The 24257-nt window shown below is 50.0% G+C and overlaps 1 protein-coding gene and 1 non-coding gene across 17 annotated transcripts in view; both read left to right on the top strand.

Moving 5' to 3' along the window:
• Positions 1 to 24257, top strand: part of LOC111772089 (liprin-alpha-1) — a 112667-nt gene that overhangs the window by 23003 nt on the left and 65407 nt on the right. The window lies entirely within an intron of this gene.
• MIR8921-3 (microRNA mir-8921-3) lies at positions 20461 to 20555 on the top strand. The gene has a single exon (NR_127924.1). It is a non-coding gene; the product is annotated as a microRNA 8921-3 (primary transcript).

Genomic DNA, 24257 nt, shown 5'->3' with positions numbered 1-24257 from the left:
TGACACTGCTGTTTCCTTTGACAGTTGAACTGCACTGAACTCCCTCCCGCCTCCTGTGTCATTATCATACTTTTGAATTTTAGATACATTTTTGGCATTATCCTCGTTTTGCACAGTTAGTGCTTATGAAGGTTGATTCTCGTAGTGACCCTTTCTGTTGCTCTTCACTCCTCGTTTTTTCGTATTTCTGTCAGAGACTACTTTTCCCTGAAGAACTGCTTTCATAATCCTTTTAGTTCACGCCTGTGGGCAATGAGTTGTCTCATTCTTGTTTCCTGAAAAGTCTGTATTTTGTCTTCACTTTTGAAGTGAAAAGTCTATATTTTGTCTTGACTTTCTATTGGGTATAGGATTCCAGGTTGGTGGTTATTTTCTTTCGGCATTTTATAGATGCCAATCCATTGTCGTCTGGCTTCCTTCCCTTTCCTTAAAAAGTCAGCTCTCAGTGTTCCTGTTGTCCCACTGAAGGTGGTGCCTTTTTTCGTCTGGCTCCTTTTGACACTTTGTTCTTGCCTTAGGCACACTCCGAAGGACTGCTGAAAACCAGTGTGTGGTTTTCTTTGTTGAGTCAATGACTTGATTCCTTCATCACTTTCAGACAAGTTTTGACCATTGTCTGTAGATGTTTCTTACTCCCTGTTCTGTCTTTCCTCACTTTGGGAGTCCCCATTTATATGGACATTAGACCTTTTACCGTGTCCTACATGTCTTTTGGGCTCCTTCTGTATTTTCCAGACTTTTTTCTTGTGACTTCTATCTGGCTGTTTTTTACTGACCTGTCTTCTGGTTCACTGATCCTCTCTTCAGTTGTGTTCAACCTGAGCTTAAACCCATAGGTTGGGTTCTTAATTTCACTTACCCTATTTTTCAGTTCTAGAATCTGTTTTGATTCTTTGGTGAAAATTTTCATTTTGTCAAGTCTATTTTTGACCAGTTGAAGTCTGCATCTGATAACTACACTGTGTGGGTCACCTCAGGGTCTGTTTCTATTTCTGTTTTCCTTTTTTCTCTTGGTCCTGTTTGTTGTTATTTTTCTAAGGGAACCTTGGGCGTTATGGATGAAAACCTGTGGAGACTCTAGGTGATGCTGTCTTCCCTCAGCGCTTCCTCTAACACACACCCAGAGGACAGACACTCTCAGTTCAGCCAGCTTCTGAGCGACTCTAGGCTGGATTCGGTCTTTGTAAGCCTCAGTCCTTATAAGCTGCCTTCATCTGCCCTCTCACCCAGGGTGTAGCCCCCGGGTCTCCATCTGAAAGCCTGAAGTGTTTCCCGGGGCCCCTCCTCCTTGGCAGGTCCTGAAGCCCAATTTTTGTCACCTGAAGACAATGAGATTCCTGAAGGCTCAGCCTGTCAGGCAGTTTTTGCACAGTGCTGGGCTCATTTTCTCTGCCTCCCTTTTCTCAGAGATCTTGGCGCCTTAAGTCCCGTCTGATTTGTCAGGCCTGTATTTGAATTTCTGTCTTCCCAGCCCCATGGAACTCTCCAGAGCTCTGTTAGCCAGTACTTTCTGCTTGGCTTTCTGCTGTTTTCTTCCCAGCTTATTGGTGCATTTCCCCAAATCCCTGAGGAACACCTGATCGTCCCATGCCCTGAGGGAGAGAGTGGCTCTTGGAATGTTAGACTGGCCTCAGTGGGCTGCCCTTTTGTTTGGAATCTTTGCCCCTCCAGTTGGCTGCCTCAGTATCTCCTTGATGCCTTCAAACAGTCTTAAAAGTGTATCCAGCTTTTCTAGTTGTTGGTGAGTGGATCTCCTGCAGGCTGTTCGTGTATGTAGCTGGACGTGGGCAAACAAATCGGTGTTCCCTCTCCATCTGAAGCAAGATGTCAGAGTCCTAGTAAGTATAGTGATCGTTATTGTTATGAGAGCAACCTAAACCCACTAGTCCTTGCTTAGTACCCCCTGTTCTTTTTCTACTCAGCATCCCGTTTGCCCTGGCCCAGCCACGTACACAGGGAAAGACGGAGCAGGTGGCCCACCCCACCAGGACACACAGGCAGCACCTCCGCTCCTGGCTCCTCTCTCAGCTGCTGCGCGGACGCTCCATCCTGGCACTGCTCCCTCCTCTTCCCCTTGCCCTGAGCCAGCCCAGGGCAGGCTTTGTGATGACAGGCTGGCAGTGGCAGAGGAGAAGGCTTAAGAGTTGGAAGGGGTTAAGTGACATTCTGTGAATTGATCACATGTGAGTCTTCACTTTGAGTGTTTAAACAAATTACTGCTTTTAAGCTTCCCTCCGGTTTCATTTTAAAGTTGAAAATGCAGATTTTGTTCTTGAAATCTAGTGCAGTGATTTTACAGTGTTTTTGAAAGCACCGAATGAGATTTTAATAAGACGTCTCACTCAGAGAGCTCCAGTATGTAAGACTGAGAAAAGAGAATCTATTTGGGTTGAATTGTGGGTGGGACCCCAGTTGTGGGTCCCCCAGAGTCCACCAATGCCTGAGACGGGGCGTGTCTGTAGGACTCAGAACGCCCTCGGGAGTAAGGTCTTAAAGCCACGACCTCGTGACGCCTGAGTCGACCTGTGTCGGGTGTGTTGGTTGTCAGAGCACAGGTCGAGGCTAAACTGGTAGCGGTATGAGGTGTGCTGGGGGCTGGAAAGGAAGAAGGTGCAGGTGCAGCCCGGTCGGCAGGAGGAGAAAGGACGAAAGATGATGCGGGGGACAGCTCGGGTGGTTGGGGTGACAGAGGAAGGTGCAGACACTGGGCAGTGTCTGGGGTGTTCTGGTTGTCACAGCTAGGGGCAGGGGTGCTCCTACACATTCTGCAGTGCGGCCCCCACAACGAGGAGTTACTACTATTCAGGAAGCAGGTGCCAAGTGGAGAGGCTCTGGTGGAGGAACCCAGGCTTCTCCCGGGGACTGCTCTAATCTCCAGTGGGGTGCGGCGCGCCCCTGTCGTTTCATCCTGAGTGCTCTTAGCAAGGCTTCATCAAGCCCTTGCTGGGCTTAAGCTGGTGAGTAAATGAGGGAGAATTGACCTCGTAGTCCGCATGAGGTGAGACTAGCTCAGTGACTGCTGACTGAGGGTCCATTCTAGACGTCCCCTTCAGTTTAGATAGTGCCCCTCTGGTGGCCGTTACTGACTGCTGCTCTTGTAGGAGGAGGTGGCAGACCCCCCAGAAAATCAGGCTTATTTCTGTTGTGTTTGGTTTATGAAACAGTTAAATATATCCCTTCAAAGTAGTAGTGGAGTATTTGCATCTTCTCTCTTTTCTACACACTCAACTTGCCATCTCTTTGAAAGCAGCCCTGCCTTCTTTTCTCTTTTGAGGAAGATTAGCCCTGAGCTAACTACTGCCAGTCCTCCTGTTTTTGCTGAGGAAGACTGGCCCTGAGCTAACATCCATGCCCATCTTCCTCTACTTTATATGTGGGATGCCTACCACAGCATGGCATGCCAAGCGGTGCCATGTCCGCACCCGGGTTCCGAACTGGCGAACCCTGGGCCGCAGAGAAGCGGAACGTGCAAACCTAAGTGCCGTGCCACGGGGCTGGCCCCGCCTTCTTTTTTTCTTTTTGTGAGTCCTCTTCTTTTTGCTGAGGAAGACTGGCCCTGAGCTAACATCCGTGCCCATAATTCCTCTGCTTTATGTGTGGGATGCCTGCCGCAGCCTGGCCTGACAAGTGGTGTGCAGGTCCGCCCTCGGGGTCCGAACCAGCAAACCCCACGCCGCCCAAGTGAAGAGTGTGAACTTAACCACTGTGCCACCGGGCCGGCCCCCAGCTCTGCCTTCTTGTCTTCCTGTTTCTGTCCCTTTAATCGTCTGCAGGAGCCAGCGCCACCCCCAGCCCCTCTGTGACTATATCTGGTTCCGGGTTCCAGGTTCCGTGCTCCTGGGAGACAGTGGTGGAGGCACACAGGATCGCAGTCCTCAGAGAGCTGACAGAGCGGATCCTTTCTCACGATCAGTACAGGTTGTGAGCGCACCCTGACAGGAGGAAGTAGTTAAGAGGAAAGACACGACCCGGTGTGTGGGCAGGCCGCCTGTGTGCACACCGTGGTCCAGCAAAGGCCTTTCGGAGGGCTCACGTTTGAGCCAAGATCTGAAGCTGAGCAGAGCCAGCCTGAGCGCTTTCCCGGTGCTGGGCCTGCTGGGGCCAAGGCCAGGGGGCAAGGAACAACTTGGCCGCGTCAGGCCATGAAGCTGTTGCGGAGGTTCCTGGACCGGAGGCGGAGGGAAAAGACGAACAAGGTGAGGGGGACCAGGGAGTTGGGAGTCAGGTGGAGCCTTCCCCAGCAGAGCTGGGATTTTTGTTTTGTTTTTAAGGACTTCTGAGGGCCCGAGGGTATTGTGGCTTCTCAGGGAGGGGTTGAGGTGATTTGGGTGGGTTTTTATGACGCTGGTGCTGTGTGGAGAATGGGTTGAGCTGGAGGCAAGAACGGATGGGGAGTAGGAACCGTTGGTCCAAGAAGGCACTCCTGATGCCTGGGTTGAGCTGTGAAGTTAGTGCTTTGGGCCAGCACTAAAGTCCCCTTCATATCGCCCACCCCACAGAGCGCAGAGCAGTGTGCATGTGTTTGATGTTGCAGAGATAGAGAATGTTTCAGTGGCGGGTGTGTAACGGCTGTGTGTGTACGCCTGTCACGTGCACAGCACTGTGTTCAGATACTTCCCGAGTGCCTGTTACGGGGCAGGCACTGTTCTAGGTGCCGAAGAGTCAGGATGTAGTAAGGGGCGCATAACCCAGGTATGTTTCAGTTGTGCAAGGAGAGCTGGAGGACGGAAGGGCTGTGTGGGTTCAGCTGGAGCAGGTGAAATGTGTGGACGGTGCGGTGGCTGCAGCCGTGGCTGTTTTGTCCTGGGTGTCTGTGCAGGCGGACTTGGGGAGGCCGTGATCCCTGTACTTTCAGCCACGCCCTCTGCTCTGTCTCGCAGAGACCTGCCTCAGCGCCACGCTCTCTACCTCCGTTTGGGCGGTCTTTGGGTTCCTTCAGTTCAACATCGGCCACAACCATCCTTTGCCCTCGTCTGTCCCTCCTCCTGTGAGCAGTGTGGCCTCCCCCCAGCCAGGGGCTCAGAAACCGGGGAGCCCGCTTCGCCTCTTCCTCAGCCTGCAGTCTGCAGGTCCTGAGGCGTGTGCCTGTCCTGTCGGAGCCTGCCTCTGAGGTGCACTGGCGAGAGCTGGACCGTTTTTTCCATCAGGGTGATTCGAGGAGCGGTTGGCTCCCGTGGCCTCTCCCGCCCCGGCCCCCTGTGGTCTGGCACCCGCCGCGCTGAGCTGTGGGCAGTTCCTCACATGCAGATGTGTTGTTTTCTGGAAACTTCTTTGTAAATATGCTGTTCTCAGAGAAGGCGGTCTTTTTTACTCACCCTGTGTTCTGCTTGCTGATTCTTCGTGCTAACGACTGCTAAGTAATTTGATAACTAACTCTTTTGGAGAACCAGTTTTGCCCTGTGAATAAAGATCTTCAAAAGTGCTCGTATTCTGCCCAAGCAGTTTTACTTCTGCTCCAGAAATGGTTGCTTTCTGGAGGGGACTTTCGGCATAAGGATGTTCACCATAACAACTTAGCGTGTTTACATCCTTTATTCCTGAGCAAGTTAGAAGAGTAATAGATGCCAGCATCTATTTATTTTTAGAAACCATTTAAAGCATAAATAATGTGTAATTCCCACTTCATGGGTTTACCATCTCTCGCTTTTGCCTCCCAGCCTCACCTCCTTCCCCCTGGTTTTGGCATCACCTCGGGAGGGACATGATTTCCTGTGGGCCCGTTCTTGTGGTTGGAGGTGGGGCAGCGGGCCCTGGCTGTGACTGCAGACCATGCTGGACTCTCCCGGAGCTTCCTCGGGCGTCTGCGGAGGGCCACAGACAGGGAGCCCATTCCCAGCGACCTTCCTAGTCAGCTGGGGCCTTCTAGTAGTCGGAGTGCCCATTGGTGTTCCTGCCCGAACCGGGTCCTGTACTGGAGGTTGCGAAGTGGTGATTTTTCTGACTCAATCCTCCTTCATTTGTTAGCTGCTCCTCTTCAGTAAGGAGCATCCCTTTCTGTTCTCTTTCTCTCTCTCAGTTGCTGTGGCCCCTTGCATTTGTATTTATTCAGTGTATCGCAGTCAGTTATCATCATTATTCCTTTGGATACTCAGATTGTCCCCTCAGCTGGGCTCCTGTGTCCTTTCGCCAGGGCCCTATTAGTCTTTGAATGCTCCGTTGTTTCCTGACACAGAATTTGTCGCAGACCCACTTTGTGTTTCTCCTGCCTCAGATCTGCAGTCGTTCCTCTGAGGAGCCCTGGTTCCTTTTGGTGGGGAAATGCTGTTTAGAAATCAGTATCTGGGGGCTCGGTGTGCTCACTGTCACAGAGGTTCACATCTAGGTTCTTTTCGGGACAGAGCTGGAGAAAAATCTTGACAAAAAGAAAAACCTGGATTTCATATTGGTATTTCCTTTACAAATTAAACCTAGTTTTTTCCCCTTAATTTCTTTCTTTCTTTTTTTCTTTTTTCTTTTTTCTGCTTGATCTCCCCCAACCCCCTGATACATAGTTGTATATCTCAGTTGCAGGTCCTTCTAGTTGTGGCACGTGGGATGCCGCCTCAGCGTGGCCTGACGAGCAGTGCCATGTCTGCTCCCAGGATCCGAACCCGCGAAACCCTGGGCCCCCGAAGCGGAGCGCATGAACTTAACCACTCGACCCCGGGGCCGGCCCTTATTTTATACTTCTTGTCTTACACTGACAGTTTTGATTTCTAATGATATTAGCCTTAATTTATTTATCCTATGATACACATAAAATAGTTTAAACCTTTTAATATCGTATTGTTATAATCATCCTGTTGAGTGAAGTTTTAGAGTTTCTTTGTAGTTCTTTTGGATCTTAGAATAAACCTATCTTAAGAATACATAGCTAGAATAATGGGTTTCAAAGCAATGTGAAGTAACATAACCGCACAACATTTGATAAACAGTTGGAGTGCCCGTTGGTGTTCCTGCCCAAATCGGGACTTCTGTTGGAAGTTGTAAAGTTCATTTGTTTCTGCTGCTTCTTAAGTTTAGGGTTTACATTGTTCTTCTGGAGTTAATTTTTCTTCAAATACATAAAGCTTTTACGTGATTCAAAAACGAGAAGTATAGAAAAAGGCATAGTCGGAAGTCTTGCTCCTCCCGTCCCTGTCCCACTCACGCCTTCTAGGTGGGGGACCACGGTCCGGTTTGCCTGAGGGTAGGCCTGGGTTTTGCCTCTTATCCTCAGGCAATTAGCAGTCGTGCCCCTTTCACTCTCAGAAATGAAGCATAGGGAAAGCCTTGTCGGCGCTTGCTAATGCTCATGAGAGAGCGGACAAAATGTTTCCACTTGGTAGGTTTTTCCCTGTGGCTGGAAGGAAGCTCTTGGCCGAGCTCTGCTGACTTGGATCGCGGTTCGCTGGGCAGGGAAGGTCCACCGAGGGAGTTCTTTGTGGCTTCCAGAGGCTCATTCTTATTCTGAGGAGGAAATTTCCTCTTTCTCTGAAAATAATCTGGGAGCTTGAAGCATATCTTGCATTTCCAAGTTTTTCTGCTTTGCAAATGGGTAATTATCCCTCCTGCCTATGTATTTTTAAACCTTTGCCAGTAGTAATATGGAAATTGATTTCGTGTAGCGCCATGCTGAAGAAGACTAATCAATGTCTCTGAGCCCTTAACATCTCTGGAAATCCCGGGGTGCTGCTAAGAAGCTAGGACACACTCTTGCTCCCGCCTTAAAAATAGTTCATGGGGAAAACGTGAGTGACAGGTGAGGTCGCGATAGCCTGCGCGCCCTGCAATAGAAACAGCTGTGGCAGGGCAAGGGTATTTTGAAGAGTCTTGAGTATGAATTCTAGGATAGTCTGATGTGTTATTTTCATGCAAATGAAAATATGAAAGACTTCATTTTTGACTGAGTGTGAAATGCAGTTGATGCACAGAGTTAAAGAAGTCCCGTATAGAATTTTACTTGGCTGTTTTGTGGCTCAGCTCCTGTAGCTCCCGCAGAGATACACACGGAAGGGAGACCGTCAGCCAGCTGGCGTCTCCTTCTTCGTGCTGTTTGAAGGCGCCTTACGCAACGTGCTGAGTGCCTGTCCCTCCTCCGGCGGACAGACTGACTGCAGAGGACAGTGGCAGCAGGTGTGTGGGTGTGTGCCGCCCTGTCTCCTGTGCTGCCGTCCGTCTCTGTAGGTAGACCCCCGGTCTCCCTCGGTCCCGGTGGGCAAGGCTCGGAGGAAGCAGCCTGGTGGGCAGTCGGCGGACTCGCGCCCCATCCTCGCCGAGTTCCCTGCGTCAGTTACCTCGTCTCTGAGCCTTCGGAGTTCTCATCCGTCAGTTAGGGACGGTAACTGTCGGTTTTGCTTCAGCAAATATTGATTGTCTGCCGTGTGTTAGGCACTGTCTGTCCAAGGGCTGGGTAGACAGATGTTTGGGGGATTAAATGAGATAATAGCCAGCATTTATTGCTTCTAAGCCTCTTTCTGTGAGATATCTCCCTGAGTCTCATAACAGTACTGTAGAGCATTCTTTCTACTATAAATAGTGCTGGAAGGCAGGGGACTGTTCCGCAGCCCGTCTGACAGTGAAGGAATTGAGGCACGGAGAGGTTTGGGAGCCCCTTCAGAGGCCGGTAGCGAATGAGTGTGGAGATTGGTTATGGTGAAGAGTGCTTCCCTCTGACTCCCACAGTTAACCGTGACCAATAGGGAAAAAAGGAGAATGACGAAGAAAAAGTGCAAACGGTATGCAAATGTGTGGTGGACGGAGTGACAGTCTCTCTCTCCACCCCGTATGTCCACAGTCTGGGGTATTTTATCTGAAAGGCGGTGGTGTTTTTACTGTGCGTTCATACTTTTCGTAGAGAAAGATGGGTGAAGTTCTACATTGTGAGAATACAAGTAATGAGTAAAATAAACTTGCTGAGTCAGGGGGCTTAGCGACAAGCTGCCTGGTGATCCGTGCAGAGAAATAAATTGTTCTAAGGCCTTTGGTTCCCTGCGTCGATGGGAGGGTGGGAGAAGAGCTCTGGAGGCCCCCCTGGGTGTGTTGCGGTCCAGTGCTGCCCCCCCTGCCGCATCCTCACCAGGCGTGCCTCGGTCCAGTGCTGCCCCCCCTGCCGCATCCTCACCAGGCGTGCCTCGGTCCAGTGCTGCCCCCCCTGCCGCATCCTCACCAGGCGTGCCTCGGTCCAGTGCTGCCCCCCCTGCCGCATCCTCACCAGGCATGCCTTGGTCCAGTGCTGCCCCCCCTGCTGCATCCTGAGCTGGCGTACCTCGGTCCAGTGCTGCCCCCCTGCCGCATCCTCACCAGGCGTGCCTCGGTCCAGTGCTGCCACCCCTGCCGCATCCTCACCAGGCGTGCCTCGGTCCAGTGCTGCCCCCCTGCCGCATCCTTGCCCGGCGGGGCCCGCGATTAAAGGATGCCTCTGCACACTGCTCGCTTCTTGTCTCAAGTCTGAGATTGGCAGGCCTGGGGCCATCCTGCGCTGCCCCAAATGCAGGAGAGGCCGGGAGAGTAAGTGCCTGGGGCTCTCAGCTCCTCTGGCCCGGTGCTGTTCTCAGGCCTGGGGAGGGGCTCAGAGGCCAGGCAGCCAAAACAGGTGACAAATTGTGACAGCGTGCCTGAAATCACTGCAGCTGTGCCTCTGCAGCTGGAGAAGGCAGTTTAGTGTTACTTACATGGCAGCTGGAAGGCTCCTCCTGGCTGGGATTATCAGGGCCAACTGCCGCCTCCCCCTCCCCTGCCCTGACTTCCCCGAGAAGGGAAGAGAACACGTGTTAAGTAAACCTGGGGATTAGGGATTTGGAGTTATATACCGCCCCCCCCCCCCCCGTTTGTTACTTTTATTCTCCTTCCTGATGATCTTGACTCCATTTCTGTGAGAAAGTTTCACAAACTGGACAGCGTGTCTTTTTGATGTGTGTATGGTGGGTGCCTGACAGTCACCAGAGTGGGAGAAAGGCCCATGCAGGAAAAAGTAGTAGGTGGTTAGAATAAAGGGTTTAAGTTGGAGAGAATGTGCACTCCGAGGTTGTTTTCTTGTGCAAACCATAGAAATAGTTGTTCCTAACGAAGTTTGACGATGAATTAAGAGATTGTGTGGAAGCAGATTCCTGATTATAGGTTCTGCGTAGTTTGTACAAACCCTTAACGTGCAGTTCGTTCCCCTTCATGTTCCCCAACTGTGTCCAAAGGGCTGGGCGCTGCGGGAAGGGAGCCGTTTCCAGCAGACCTGAAAGCGTTAATACAGTAGCCGCTCTTTCCGCGGCTTCCAGGCTGCGAGCCCGTGCCCCCGCCTGGCCTGGAAACCCACGAGCGGTGGAGGGCAGGGCGTCGCTGCCCACCGTGTCTGGGACTCGGGATGCGGGTTTCTCTGTGCTTTGAAACGCTGCTGGTGTTGCTTCAGTTGTAAATTCGTCTGAAGAGCCTCTGCTGGGAAGTTTTATACTAATGCCATGTAAAGAGATAGTGACACACGTAGTGCTAATTTACAGTAACTTTAAGCATTGCCAGTAATTTAATTTCCAGGGAGCTCCTGAACCGCCTGTGCTCGGGTCTCCGTGGTTCTGTTTGCTGCGCTCGCTGGCGGGCATTAGGTTCGTTCCAGTTGGAAAACCTCTGCGGGAAGGACGGAGGGAAAGGAAGCACTTGCTATCCACACATTCTTGGGTAATTATTTTCATTTGAACGAAAGTTTTGTGCCACTGACTAGGAAATACGTTAAATCCTAGCCCTCTGCTCCCTCTGCTCTAGTCGTCATCTTGGAGATTCCTTCGTCTCTGTGGGGTCACCCGTCCCCTTTTTGAAGATGATCGCCACGTTTCTGTCTGGAGCTCCACATTTGGGATGCTCCTGCATGCCCAGCCCCGAGTTTTGCCGTATCCCTTAGAAGGCCCGTAGACGTCCTGCTGTGTCTCAGTCCAGGGTCCTGCTCCGCCTTCCTCCTTGGTCAGCCTCGAGTCTCCCCGCCTCCCTCCCCACTTCACGTGCCTCCTCTGCCCTTCCTCGCTCATCCTGCTGGGCCAGTCCGCAGCTCTGTCCGTGTTTTCTGCTCTCACGTCGTTTCTGTTTTCCTTTGTGCTCTGGTGCGCTAGCTTGGGCCGTTCGTGGGGCCTTGGTGTCTACATGAGGTGGCTTTGCTTGTGCTTTCTTCCTTTCCAGGCCACCTAGCTCCCAGGGTAACCCAGACCTCTGGCATGAGAAGGTTTTGGCAGGGCCTATCCATGGCAGCAGGTGTTTGGCAGTTTGGCATTCATGGCTCCGTGTTCTGGCTTTATTCACCTTTCCCACATCTTTCCCTCTGTAAATGCCCCTTCACTCTGCCCAACCAGTCTGCTCACTCTGCTCCCCTTCCCTGACGCCTCGTCCTGCGCGATTCCCTGCTCGGGTACTGCCTCTCCCTCTCCTCGCTTTCATCAGACCCCAGCTGCCTCTCCAGGCCGAGGTCACCCCTGTGAGGTCTGCTCGGACCAACTCCGATTCCTACTGGGATTCAGAGTCGCTCCCATCTCTAGGAGACGACAGATTTGGTGCTTGGGGCTGGTTTTACTGTGATTCCTTTTATCTTTTCTCCAGTTTTTCAAAATGCCACCAGCTTTAAGAAAAACGCAGATGAAAGAGTAGGATCAAGGTCATTCTTGAGGGGGCAAAAGAAATCACAAAAAGATCTCCTGTGGGGCGGGTGGCCAGCCTCTTTCTCCCCATGGGATGATGGCGGTGGGCTTGCTGGGTGAGCGTGGAACAGTCTGCTTTTTCACTGACTGCTGAGTGGCTTCCTCTTCTTTCCCACCCTCCCCTCCTCCTCTACCTCCCCCTCCACACCCGTGTCAAATCTTGGATTCTCTGCTTACTAACTTTCTGATCTTGGCCAAGATATTTCACTTCTGAGACCGTTTTGTCGTCTGTAAAGTAGAGATACTATTTATTTCCCAATATTATAGGCAGATTTAGTGAGAACTAAAATAAAGCATCCACCGCTGTACCCTGCAGAAGATGGGCCTTCATTAGATGCGAGGTGTCTGTCTGCAGATCCCGTAACCCCGACTCGGGTGACTGGGAGGGCGTACAGCCTGCGGGGGCTTGGTTTGGGTGCTCACCGTGGGATCTCCCCCTGAAGATGCCATCGTCTTGAGCTCTGAGTCCCGAGCTGCTTATCAGCCAAGTGACCTTTGTAGGTCACTAACCTGCCCGGGCCTGTCTTCCAGTCTGTGAAGTGAGCTCATTATGTATGCCTTCCTGTCGTATGTGACATCTACTTTTATGTGATAAATATTGGAAAATATTTTGAAAACCAGTCAAGCATTAAGCACGTATAAAGTTATTACAATGAATATTTGTGTCTTAGGAGTACTTAGCATCGTGCCTCCCAACTTTTTTGTTCAGTAAATTGTCCAGATTAATAGGGCTGCTCCTTCTCCAGCTGGTATTGCTGTCTCCTGCGCTTGCTGGAGCCTCGAGAGGAAATCCCTAATAAAGTAGCTTCCGTTCCAGTTTTGTACTTAGACCTTTGGTTCATTCTGAGACGCCCTTCTTGTTAAGTTAGAGGGTAGGTAAAACTGGTTATAATATAAGGCTCGTGTGAGACTGGTTTGCAAGACGTGAATACACGGAGCCATGACAGTTTAAGAAGGTTACAACGCGGTAATATTCACAGTCAGACGTAGTCGTTGCTGGTTCAGATCCACGGGGACCTGTTGTTTGAACACTACATTGTTCGCCCGGGCTGGGGATTTTGAAACAGTGAGGGGAGCAGTTCTTTCCCTCGAGCAGACTCGTGTGAGTGTGGTGCTGCACGGAAGGGACAGGTGCTGTCTTTCTCAGGGGCCGGCGGAGCCTGTACAGAGCGGCAGGGTTGAGCTCCGGCTGCGACGTCATGTTGGGCATGCGGAAGGCGCGGGGCTGGGGCGGCATTGGGAAGGAGGAGCTGCCACGGGCGCGCGAGCACGAGCAGAGGGCGCAGTTTGGGCCGGCTGGGCGGGCCTGCTCCGTGTCGGGTGGTTGGCTGCGGAGGGGTGTGGTGTGCCAGGCACGCCGGGTGGGAGGAGAAGGGTCGACAGAGGAACAGAAAGGCACCGAGGGTGTGAGCTCACGGCAGGGCGGTCCCCGAGGGCTGGAGTCAGTTCTCCGAGAGCGCTCTGGTGGGGCAGCGTGATGGGGGCCCTGCAGGTGCCGAGAGGCCGCCTTTGTTGACGCTGCACCCTTACCTGAGATCCGCCAGCCAGCTGTGTGTGCTCCGGGGGCCGTTGTCACTCCTGCTGTGGACACTGCAGGAGAGGGGGTCGACAGCGTCTTCGGGCTCACCTGTCCTCACTACTGTCAGCCGAGGCTGCGTGGCCTTGCACGCCGCAGCTGCTGTGTTTCTTTGACTTGTTAGCAGGCGGGGAGGAGCTGCTGTCAGTGTAGCCTCAGGTAGCCGTAGGTGCTCCTTCTGAACTTGTGTTTCTGCTGACCCGGCGTGATGGAGCCGCGGGAGGAATCCCGCATGGAGAACTTTCAGGCACGGCTGATGTCGAGACCCCTGCCTCAGCCGGAGATGCCCTCCTGTCCCGTGTGTCCAAAACGCTCGTCAGAGACGGAAAGGAGAGCAGGCTGCTCGCTTGTCCTCGGTGTCCTGTGCGCTCAGCTGGAGCTTCCAGGTGTGGTCTCCCCGTATGTGTTGCAGTGCTGGCCCAGCTTCTCCGTGCTCGTTCCCTGCCTGCCTTGGGAATTGCGGGTGGCTCTAGGGCAGTGAGGTGCAGTGTGCGGGGACCCAGTTGCCGTCAGAGTGGGGCTGTTGAATAGTACCCGCGGGGGTCTTGTTTGACATTTTTGTTCCCGTCAGTAGTGGAGTCTCAAAGTGTGACAGAGCAGGTCCTGTCTTAGATCCCTTTCTGTGCCGTTGTGCTCGGTGGTACCTATGAAGGCCTAGGGGGTGGTGTCCAAACGCTCTTCCACATCTCGGACGTCCTCATGTAATAAAGGTCATGAAATAACTTCACAGAGTGCTTCATCACACGCAAAAGAGTGGATTGTGGCTTTCTTTGCAGAATTGAAGTGCTAGTGTGAACTACTGACAAGCCTGAAAAATGCTAAAATAGTAACTGAATCGGGGAAACCTTGCTCACACCCTAGGACTTTTCAGGAGAATTGCTAACCTGTAAACTCTAAAGCTGTTCCTGAGAGGGGCTGGGGAGACCAGTATGACGTCATTTTACTAGAGGAGCGGGGGCGTTAATCAGGTTACTGTCCTCCCCTCTCAGGTTCAGGATGCCTGGAACACTGGCACCCTCCATCACTTCCATGCCTTTATTGGCTCCGTGTTTTGGTGGAGCCATCATTGCCGGGAGGGATACCACCACATGCTAAGGCGGGACCACCAGTGGTTCTGGAACGTGGCGGAGTGTGAGTGACGGAGCAGTGACTCGCAGGTGGAGCGTCCTAACGGAGGGACTCCCTCGTGGTAGATGCTGTCAGATGAGTCTCCAAGGGCTCACTAAAAGATGAGCTGCTGTTGTCAAGCAAGGAAGACTAGGAAACATAGTTTAAGGGTCTCGCGGAGATGTTTTAAAGCCTGGTGATGTAAGTGCAGAGTAAGCATGTTCGATGTGGTAACTTAGCGTGCAGCTGGCACGAACACTTTTGTCTGCCTGTTTACTGTAATAAATTTGTGGGGCTGAGTCGGAGTCAGAGTCGGCTGGTGCTCTACTTTCCTGGAAGGGTGTGTTAACGTGGCCAAGCTTTCGGGCAGCGTCTTCGTAGGGAAATGGGGGTCTGGCCCCTTGAAGTCGCCTTGTGTTTAGGCACACAGACTATGTATGTGATGTTTACATAAGCTTCATAACTGGGGTGTCAAGCTGAATAATCACAGGTTTGTGATTATTTCTACTGTTATGTAATAGCATAATATTTTAATCTGTCCTTTATTGCCATGGGAGGTTAAAAAAGGCAAAGATTTGGGGCCAGCCCCCTGGTGTGGTTAAGTTCGGTGCACTGCACTTCAGTGGCCTGGGTTTCGGGTTTGGCTCCTGGGCACAGACCTACTCCACTCGTCAGCCCTGCTGTGCCAGCAACCCACATGCCAAGTAGAGGAAAATTGGCAACAGATGTTAGCTCGGGGGCAGTCTTCCTGGCCAAAAAGAAAGGGCAAAGATTCTACATAGAGAAATTGCAGTGAAATAAAACATTATTTTTGCAAATAATGTTTTATCTTCTAAAAAGTAGTAAGACAGTCCTCACTTTGCATGGGACTATAAAAATGACCATGCAGCTGGCCCGCTACAAAGCAATCTTAATCATTGATGGAGACGATTATGTTTGAGATTGTTACGTTTTTTTCAAGACATTGCAAACTCTCTTAAATTATCAATGTATGAGGAAATGACAAAAACAGTAAAACTAATCTTTATTTAGCACACTGCAATTTATAACATTAGAAACGTTGAGAATTCAATTCCATAGGTCTTGGAGCCAGCAGGTCCATTTCTGGGTCTGTCCCTCAGAGCAATCCAGTACCTCCTTTTTGTACATAATTTTAAAAAATCAGTACAATATCCTAATTATAAAATAAAGTAAATTTAAAAAGTTAGTTTACGGTGAAACATTTCATTCTGTAAATGTTTGGGCACGACTGCACCGAAGACGCAAGTCAGATGTTTGTACCTTCTGCTGATGAATGAGTTTAAGAGAAGATGATCAGAAGCCATTCCATAGAAAAATAGAGAAATGTGAAAGAAGAGGTGGCCACTCCATAAAAGTGTGTTAGGATAAGTAAACACAGACCAATCTCAATTGTATTTGATCCGAGAAAAATGAATAACCGTGACTGAAATAAGGACAAGGTGCCGTTCGTATCACAGATTGTCAAGTAGAGACCTGGGCAAGTACAACAGTCTCGCATACGAGCTGAGCCTTCTTTGCAGGTGAAATGTCAGAAGAGTTCCCTTGGTCATGAGAGGGCCAGGAGAGTGACGGAGGGTCACGAAGAACATATTGCCTCTGGAACTCTCACCAAATGCCCAGGCATGCGTTCAGTCCCTGTCATATGAGAAGATTTTGGAGACCCCTATTTGATGGGCGACAGGGAATGGAAGATGGATCCAAAAAAGAAAGTGGGCCCTAAAGTTTAATAACACACCAGGGTGGCAGAGCTACAGGAAACAGGTGTTTCATAAGCTGCTGGCCCAGGAGGAATAATTTAGCAGTAGCTATTAAAATTGCAACTGACCTTTGACTCAGAAGTTCTAAGGTTTTATCCTGCAGATGCACTTGGCACACGTGCAGAATGATACATGTACAAGGTTATTTGTTGCCATGCTGTTTGTCAGAGCTAAAGATCGGAAGCACAGTCGTAAGTGTCCATCGGTAGGAGAAGAATAAATACGTTACGGCTTTTGTGTCAGTGCGGCTGTGAGAGGAGGAGGACGCTGCGAGCCGGCCGGCCCTCCTCAGGCCGTGTCCCTGCTGGAGAGGCACTAGAGGGAATGCGTGTCTCACTGGATTCTCCGCGCGTCGAACCTCGGGATAAACGGGGAGCGTCTGCCTTCAGCTGCCTGCCGAGTTGAAGAGCCACCAGGGCTGGAAGGGAGGCCTCCATGGATACCTTTATTACCATTTGTAAAAAACAAAGTTTTAAAAGTTGGTGTGAAAAAGAGCTCTGTCCTGAGCATCCTTCCATTGCTGCTGCTATCCCTGTTTTGTAAAAGTTTGTGATGGCCAAAACATCTCCGTGGAAATGTGGATTTTACGCTGCTCCTAATGATGGCTTTAGGCTGTCAAGGTCAGGCAGGCAGTTTCTGGTCTCATACTTTAAAGACAGTTTCTTTATGATTCAGTGGTTTTTTGGCACGTGCATAGATCTATGAAAGGAAGTATTCGAAAATGAAAACTATTTTATACTCCAGTAAGCACGAGCAGCGCCAAAAATCACATACTTGCTTTACTGGAAAGTTTGAAACATGGTGTGAATATAAACTGGACATTAATATGCTTCATATTGTGTTTTCATTTTATTATTATCTAGTGTTGTTAATTTATCTGAAACTCTTTAAGGTAGTCGTCTTTTGTAAAAAAGTAATGTTTAAAAAAAAAACCTACCTAGAAGATTCCAGAAGGCACTCATTCCTATTTGAATAAATATTTCTGCCCTTGATTTTTTATTTCATTGGTTTGATTCTCCCCTGCCGCTCAGGCTCCGTTTGAAAAATTTAATCAGAATGTTTTTGCCTGTGAGTATTTCGCTGTTATTATGCACTGAAATGTTATGCTTCTGAAATATACTTTCACACTAATATTTCAGATTGTTTTGAAATATACGTGTGCATTCATATTTCACATTGTCTTGACTAATTGTGAGACATTATTTGTGTTTAAATACAACATGCTTGTAACAACCGAAAACATTTTGGTTTACTATTTAGCAGAAAGGTAAAAATACGTGAAGCAAATCTTATACTCACTGCCCATGAGTAAATCCCCATTTTTGCTTAAAAGCAGATGCCTTCCAAAGAAGAAAGGAGTGATGGCTAACATAGCTAGAAATTTAAATTGGAAATGAGGAACAAAAATGGAACAATTCGGGGCTGGCCCCGTGGCCGAGTGGTTAAGTCTGTGCGCTCTGCTGCAGGCGGCCCAGTGTTTCGTCAGTTCGAATCCTGGGCACGGACATGGCACTGCTCATCAAACCACGCTGAGGCAGCGTCCCACGTGCTACAACTAGAAGGACCCACAACGAAGAATATACAACTATGTACTGGGGGGCTTTGGGGAGAAAAAGGAAAAAATAAAATCTTTAAAAAAAAAAGAAAGGAATAATTCACTCATTGCCATTGTAAAGAAATGTGTCTACCCATGTGTACACCCGAGAGAAAACATAGCATAAATCCACAGGAAAACTTGTGCAGGAACGTTCATAGCAGCATTATTCGTGATCGCTAGGAAGTGGAAGCAACCCACATGTTGATCAGCGAATGAAGGGATAAACAAAACATGGTCCATCCATGCGGTCGAATGTTATTCAGCCATAAAAGTGAACAAGGCCCTGACACACGCTACGATGTGGATGAACCTTAAATATGTGATGCTGACTGAAAGACACCAGACACGAAAGGACAGATATTGTGTGATTTCATTTATACGAAACGTCCAGAACAGGCGAGTCCGTGGACTCAGCGGATTTGTGGCTGCCAGGGGCTGGGGGGGAGGTAATGGGGAGTGACTGCTAATGGATCAGCTTTTGGGGCGTGACCAAAATGTTCTGGAATTACTGGTGATGGTAACACAACATTGTGAATATGCTGAAAATCACTGAATTGTACTCTTGAAAATGGTTAAGATGGTGAATTTTATGTTAGTGACTTTTGTCGTAGTAAAAAATCTCAAAAAGAAAAGAAAAGCAGTGTGGTCACATTTTTTATGAATTTGAGTGATGTGGATTGAAAATAGTGTTATAAAATAGTCACATCAGGGGCCGGCCCACGGCCGAGTGGTTAAGTTCCCGCGTTCTGCTGCGGCAGCCCGGGGCTTCACTGGTTCGGATCCTGGGCATGGACATGGCACCACTTGTCAGGCCACACCGAGGCAGTGTCCCACATGCCACAACTAGAAGGACCCACAACTAGGAGATACAACTATGTACTGGGGGGATTTGGGGAGAAAAAGCAGAAAGAAAAAAGGGAAGAAGAAGATTGGCAGCAGTTGTTAGCTCAGGTGCCAGTCTTGGGGGGAAAAGAAATTCACATCAGTGTTTCAATTACTGTGAGGTAATGCAGTTCTCTCAAGAGTAAAAAAAGTTAAGATGTCAAAAATGATCAAATGTCAGAGTGGGCAGACCAAGTTGTGAGTTGTGTTTGTGTTATTGCCGCCTGGCAGTGCCCCTGCAGCCGGTGGACAGACCGCATCCTACAGAGATGCTCAGGTTTGGCTCTAAAGGATGCTCGTTTGGAATTAGACTCCCACACAATGCATCCTCCCTAGTTGCCAAGCCAACAGTTAGGAAAGAGGCACAGGATGGTTTTTTTCCATAAACTTTATTTTTTAGAGCCATTTTCGGCTTACAGCAAAATTGAGGGGGAGATACAGAGGTTTCCCGTATACCTCCTGCCCCCCACTCCCCCAGCCTCCCCTACTGTCCACACCCCCCACCAGCGTGGCACATTGGTTACAGTCCTTCAACCTACGTTGATGCATCGTCACCACCTAGAGTCCACGGTTGACGTCAGGGTTCGCTCTTGGTGCTGGACCTGCTGTGGGCTGAACACGTGTGTAAGGACCTGTGTCCACCATTTTATGTCATCCGGCGTAGTTTCACTGCCCTGAAATCCCGTGCTCCCCCTGTGCATCCTTCCCTTCCCCCAGCCCTGGCCATCACTGATCTTTCGAGCATCTCCATAGTTTTCCCTTTTCCAGAATGTCATATAGTTGGAATCATACAGTATGTGATTCTTTCACCAAGATTAGCTTCTTTCACCAAGGAATGTGCATTTAAGATTCCTCGGTATCTTTTCACGGCTTAATAGCTCCTTCTTATTAGTGCTGAATAGTACTCCATTGTCTGGGTGGACCATAGTTCATCCACTCACCCACTGAGGGACTTCTTGGTTGCTTCCAGGTTTTGGCCATTATGGGTAAATCTGTAACCATCTGGCACAGTGTATTTTTGACCTGGTCCATACATACATTAAAAAAAAAAACGCTAAGGTAGTTTTTTTCTCCTCCAAATGGAAGTCACGTTCGGTTTTTGGCAGAACAGGTTTGAGCTGCTGTTGGGAGCAGTGGCTGCTCAGCACTTAGCAGAGACGAGTTTTGGAAGACGAGAGCAGACCCCGGGGCCGACAGCTGGCGAAGGGTCCAGCGCAGGGAGAGCGGAGGGCTGGGTGGCGCTCAGGTTTGCTGATCTTGGAGAGCGGTAGGTCGGTGAGTGGCAGGGAGAGGGGGCGGACAGCGAGAACCTGGGCGGGCATGAGCACGGGGACGCGGGGCGGAGTGCAGACCGCCTCTGAAGTGCGGTGGCGACGGTAATGGGAGGTGACAGGGCGGGCTGGAAAGCCAGCCAGTGGTCCCTGTTGGAAGAAGGTGAGTGTACGTGTGATCGTTTTCCCCATCATGGGTGGGAATGCTTCTGTTAAGAGCTGAGCTAACGTTTGAAGGTACTTAAGTGACATCCGTTTTAGCAATATTGCAAAAATCAGCCCGTCAGAACCCTGTTAGCCACCTGCTCCTGGTGGAAACGCCCGGAGATGCTGTGGAAGGAGCTCGGCGGGGCCAGGTGGCGGCCGTCGCCTGTGTTTGAGGGCTGACAGTGAGGCCTTTCAGCGGAGTGGCTCATTTCCAGCGTCCTCATTTGATGTCACACTTGTGGCCGTGGTAGAACGTAGATATTGCTCCCCGTATTTTTAGATGAGTGGTCAAGATGGAGAACTAAGTGACCAGTCCAAGGTCATAAAGGTCAGTTGTTTCCCAGCATGGCTACTGAATTCCCCTGGGAAGCCTTTAAAAATACATATTCCAGGTTCCACCCCAGAAATGTTGATTCAGTAGGCTGAGGCCTAGGAGTCTGTATTTTCGTCAGCTGCACAGGTGGTTTTTAGGCAGCTGGTCTGGACAGCACGGTTCCCTGTGCCGCCTGCAAACCTCTGAGGTGGACGGGTGTTTTGTTCTGCAGCACACGGCCCTTAGGCCGTGAACTGAGCAGGGCGAGTGGTGGCCAGGGGAAGACCGGCCGATTCACAGACCTGAGGCAGAGGGCACAGCCGAGGCACAGACGTGTTCTAGGAACTGTAGATGAGTTGGGACTGACATGCCGAGTAGGAGACACAGAGTGATGAGGGAGGAGGCTGCAGAGAGAGAGGCAGGGTCAGAGCTGCGGGAGCTGACTTCTGGAACCACCCCTCCAGACCAAGGAGACCTGGTGGCCTAGGCAGAGCAGGAGGCAGCGAGGACCCTCCAGAAGATCCAGTTAGGAGGCAGAATTAGTACCCAGCAGCTGGTTAATGTGGGGGGAGAGGAAGTGGGTGATGTGACGTCCGGGAGTCTGGCTTGGACAACTGCCTGGGTGGGTCCTCTGCTGAGTTGAGTGAGGGCCTGGGAGGAGTTGGGGGCTGGGTCAGGGAGGAGGGTGATGAACTCCGTTTGGGGAAGGTGGTTTAAGCGTCCAAGTAGAGATGTCTGACGGGCAGTTGGACAGTTGCCGGGGTGGGGGCTTAAAGCCTTGGACACAGGACACAGTTGTGGAGAGTGAACAGGGCACCCAGGAACCTTTTGTTCAGCAGTTACGAGATGAGCAGGGAAAAGGACGAGGGGAAGAGAAGGGGAAGGTGGGATCGCATGCTCCCTGACGGTGGTTGGCGAGGTCAGCGAGCACGAAGCCTGCCTGGGGTTAGCGCAGGCGAGGGGATTGCTGTGTCTGAGCCAGAGCGCTTTCAGGGCAGCAGCGGGGCCTGAGGCCAGGTTGCAGAGAGCAAGAACAGGATTCAGGATTGGGGTGTGGTGGCTGAGGGGGCAGGTGTTTCTGAACAAGTTCTGTGTCCACGTGGACAGTCCATATTCTGGTCGCGTCCTGTGCTCTAGCATGGTTTTGGGAGACAAAAAGAGAAGGGAGGATTGGTCTTTTTTTTGTTTGTTTTTAAATACAAGGCAAGTACATAGTTAAAAATTTAAAAAGGAATATAAATTAAAAACGAAGTCTCGCTTCAGCCCCCTTTCCCAGTCCCGGTGGGTAACCTGCATTAGCTGTTTGCTGGGTGTCCGTCTCTGTGTTATCTTAAAGACGTAAAAAATACGCATGGTGTGTGTTTGCTGTGAACCAAGTTGAGATGACGCTGAAATACTGTGCTGTACTGTCTTTTTCGGTTCGGATTATACAGTCTCTGCTATGAATCCCTAAATGCTGAGCAGCAGCATAAATTGTGTCAGTATCCATTTCTTAAAGAGAAACCGACAAGAAAAGAAATTAGATGTATTGGGACTTTGTAACTGCTTATGCATTTTACTCTGTTGCTTGCAAATGACATTCAGTGACTGAAAATCCCGTGCTGTTGCCTTAAAAGTGGCTTTCCACAAGTCTAGTGAGCTGACGGTCAGCTTTTCCAAGGGCGTAAAGTTTGCTGTCTTCTGACTGTGCCTCTTCTCCCGTCGTTAGATGCGACATGAACAGACAGTTAGACATAGTCTGTTAACAGGAATAGATAGTTGTAATAACCTTTCTAAGCACACTTTTAATCAAGATGCTGGAGTTTTGAAACATATGATTTGCTGACTCGTAAATAAACTTCCAATTTCCCTTATTTCACAATTTGACATGCTTTAAAACCTAAGGCTGAAGCGGGTAGCTTCTGCTGGCACAAGATAATCTGTCAGTTCTGCAAGTCAGTTTTTCAGGGGTTCGTTTGGTGTGCTAACAGTTAGACCCTGTTTCTATTTGTTTATTACCCTCCCTGTCCCCACACCAAGAGGACGGGTACTTTTTGCCGCCACTGAAGCTTCGCTCCTGTTTCAGCAGGTTAGCGAAAATAATGAAGAGTAGCTAAAACATAAAACGAAAGTACTGATGGAGATGCTAGAGAGTGAAAGATGCTGAAGCGCAGCGTGGGATGGCCGAGTGAAGAATTTGGGGGAGGGCGGGGGGGGGCAGGACTCACGTGGGGCTGGGGGAGTGGGAAGGGCGGCTGCTTCCAGCCCAGAGTCCTGCAGTTGCTGGGAGCTACTGGAATGACTGGGAAGAAAGAATGTTCTTTGCTTTCGGAGCTAAATGTTGCATCTGATCCATAGGACGTAACTTAAAATTGGTCTCATGGCGGATTTTGATAAATAATGTCTGGTTTGCATAATCTGGACCTGTTATCCAGATCTGAACCTTTTGTCCAGAAATGCTAAATGTCAGCATTTTTGAGCGTTATGTGAAACCAAGTTCTTGAGCTGGTGTTAATGGCTGTTACCTTCCCTGTTCTCAATCCTAGAAAGTGTCAAACGGAAATGCAAATCTGTATTGCTCAGACTTATACTTTAAATGAAAGTATCCCAGTGATTATTGGATCTGTTCAGTTTCAGAGATACTTTAATTATAGTAAATAGAATGACACTTTAGACTAGTAGTATATGTGGCTTACAGTATTTTTTAGAGCAACGTTTTTTTTCTAAAGAGGAAAAAGGTAGATGCTGACAATTAGATTCCTGTGATGGTAATAGGGGAGATCATTTACTGCACATATTTGGGGTTTGTTCAGCCTGTGCTAGTTTTTTCTGCAATAATGATACACAGTGCACATATGAACGTGCTTCTGGAGTCTTAAACTTTGGAATTTCCTGTCTAATGTGTATCTAAACTCCTAAGTTTAAATTTGCTTTGATGCTTTTTCAGTTGTCGAATTCTTTTGAGCCAAGGGAAAAGGTTTTCCTTTAAGGAGTAAAAACAATTGTCAAGTTCTGTAAATGTGTTTTCTACCATGGCCAAAGCAGTGTGTCACAGATTTCTTTTGAGATATAACCCAGCGATAGGAATGAAGCATATTCTCTTTACAGGTGAACGAAGACAGTCTGGGCTGTTAGGAAGAACTTAGGGGAACTGCATGAAAGAGACAGAGGCTTGCCCGGGGAGGGGGGCGGGAGGAGGTCACGGGAAAGCGAGGTGACAGGCATCCAGCATAGGGGCTCGATGGGAGCGCAAGTGGGCTCCGGGGCGGAGCTCCCTCTTTCCAGGCGGTGTGAGTCCGTGTAGGAGCCAGCTCCTCGTCCCGATGCGCAGGGGAGCTTCGACGCACCCCCTGAAGCGTCCAGTGTCCACCTTGTTGTGCTTCGACTAGGCGTTTCATTTAAAGGTGGCGAAATTTGTCCATGACAGCTAGTAAGACTTAAAAATAAAACGCTGATACTCAACCCTCCTGGGACTGCAGGTCCCCTGCCACTTGTCATGGTCCCTCGCCCTTCTCCCCTCTCCCTTCTTCCTCACCCCCCTGAAATCCCATGGTCCGTTATCATCACAGCCTTGCACGCCCTGCCCCTCCCTCGCCTCTTTCACTTCACTGTACTCACCGGCAGAAGCCTGCACCCAGTAAGTGCGTTCTCTGTCCGCTGTCGTGACCAGTGACCGGAAGTGGACCTGCATGCCGCCACAGTGACAGCGACTCTTCTCTTCTAGGTGGCTGTTTTCTTCCTTCCCCTTTCCCCTCCCCAGCGCTCCTCACCCACCCTTAAACTTAATGCCAAGTCCTCTGTTTTCTCAGTGAAATCGGAAGAAATCAGAAGAGGTCTTGCGTAAACTCTCACCACATGTCTACCTATTTACCTGGATCTGTGCCCGTGTATTCGGCTGCCCTTCCTCTTACTGTGGGCGA

Source organism: Equus caballus, chromosome 12 (assembly GCF_041296265.1).
Source record: "Equus caballus isolate H_3958 breed thoroughbred chromosome 12, TB-T2T, whole genome shotgun sequence".
Taxonomy (NCBI): Eukaryota; Metazoa; Chordata; class Mammalia; order Perissodactyla; family Equidae; genus Equus; species Equus caballus.
The sequence above is the reverse complement of the archived record's forward strand: the minus strand, read 5'-3'. Positions and strand labels throughout refer to the sequence as shown.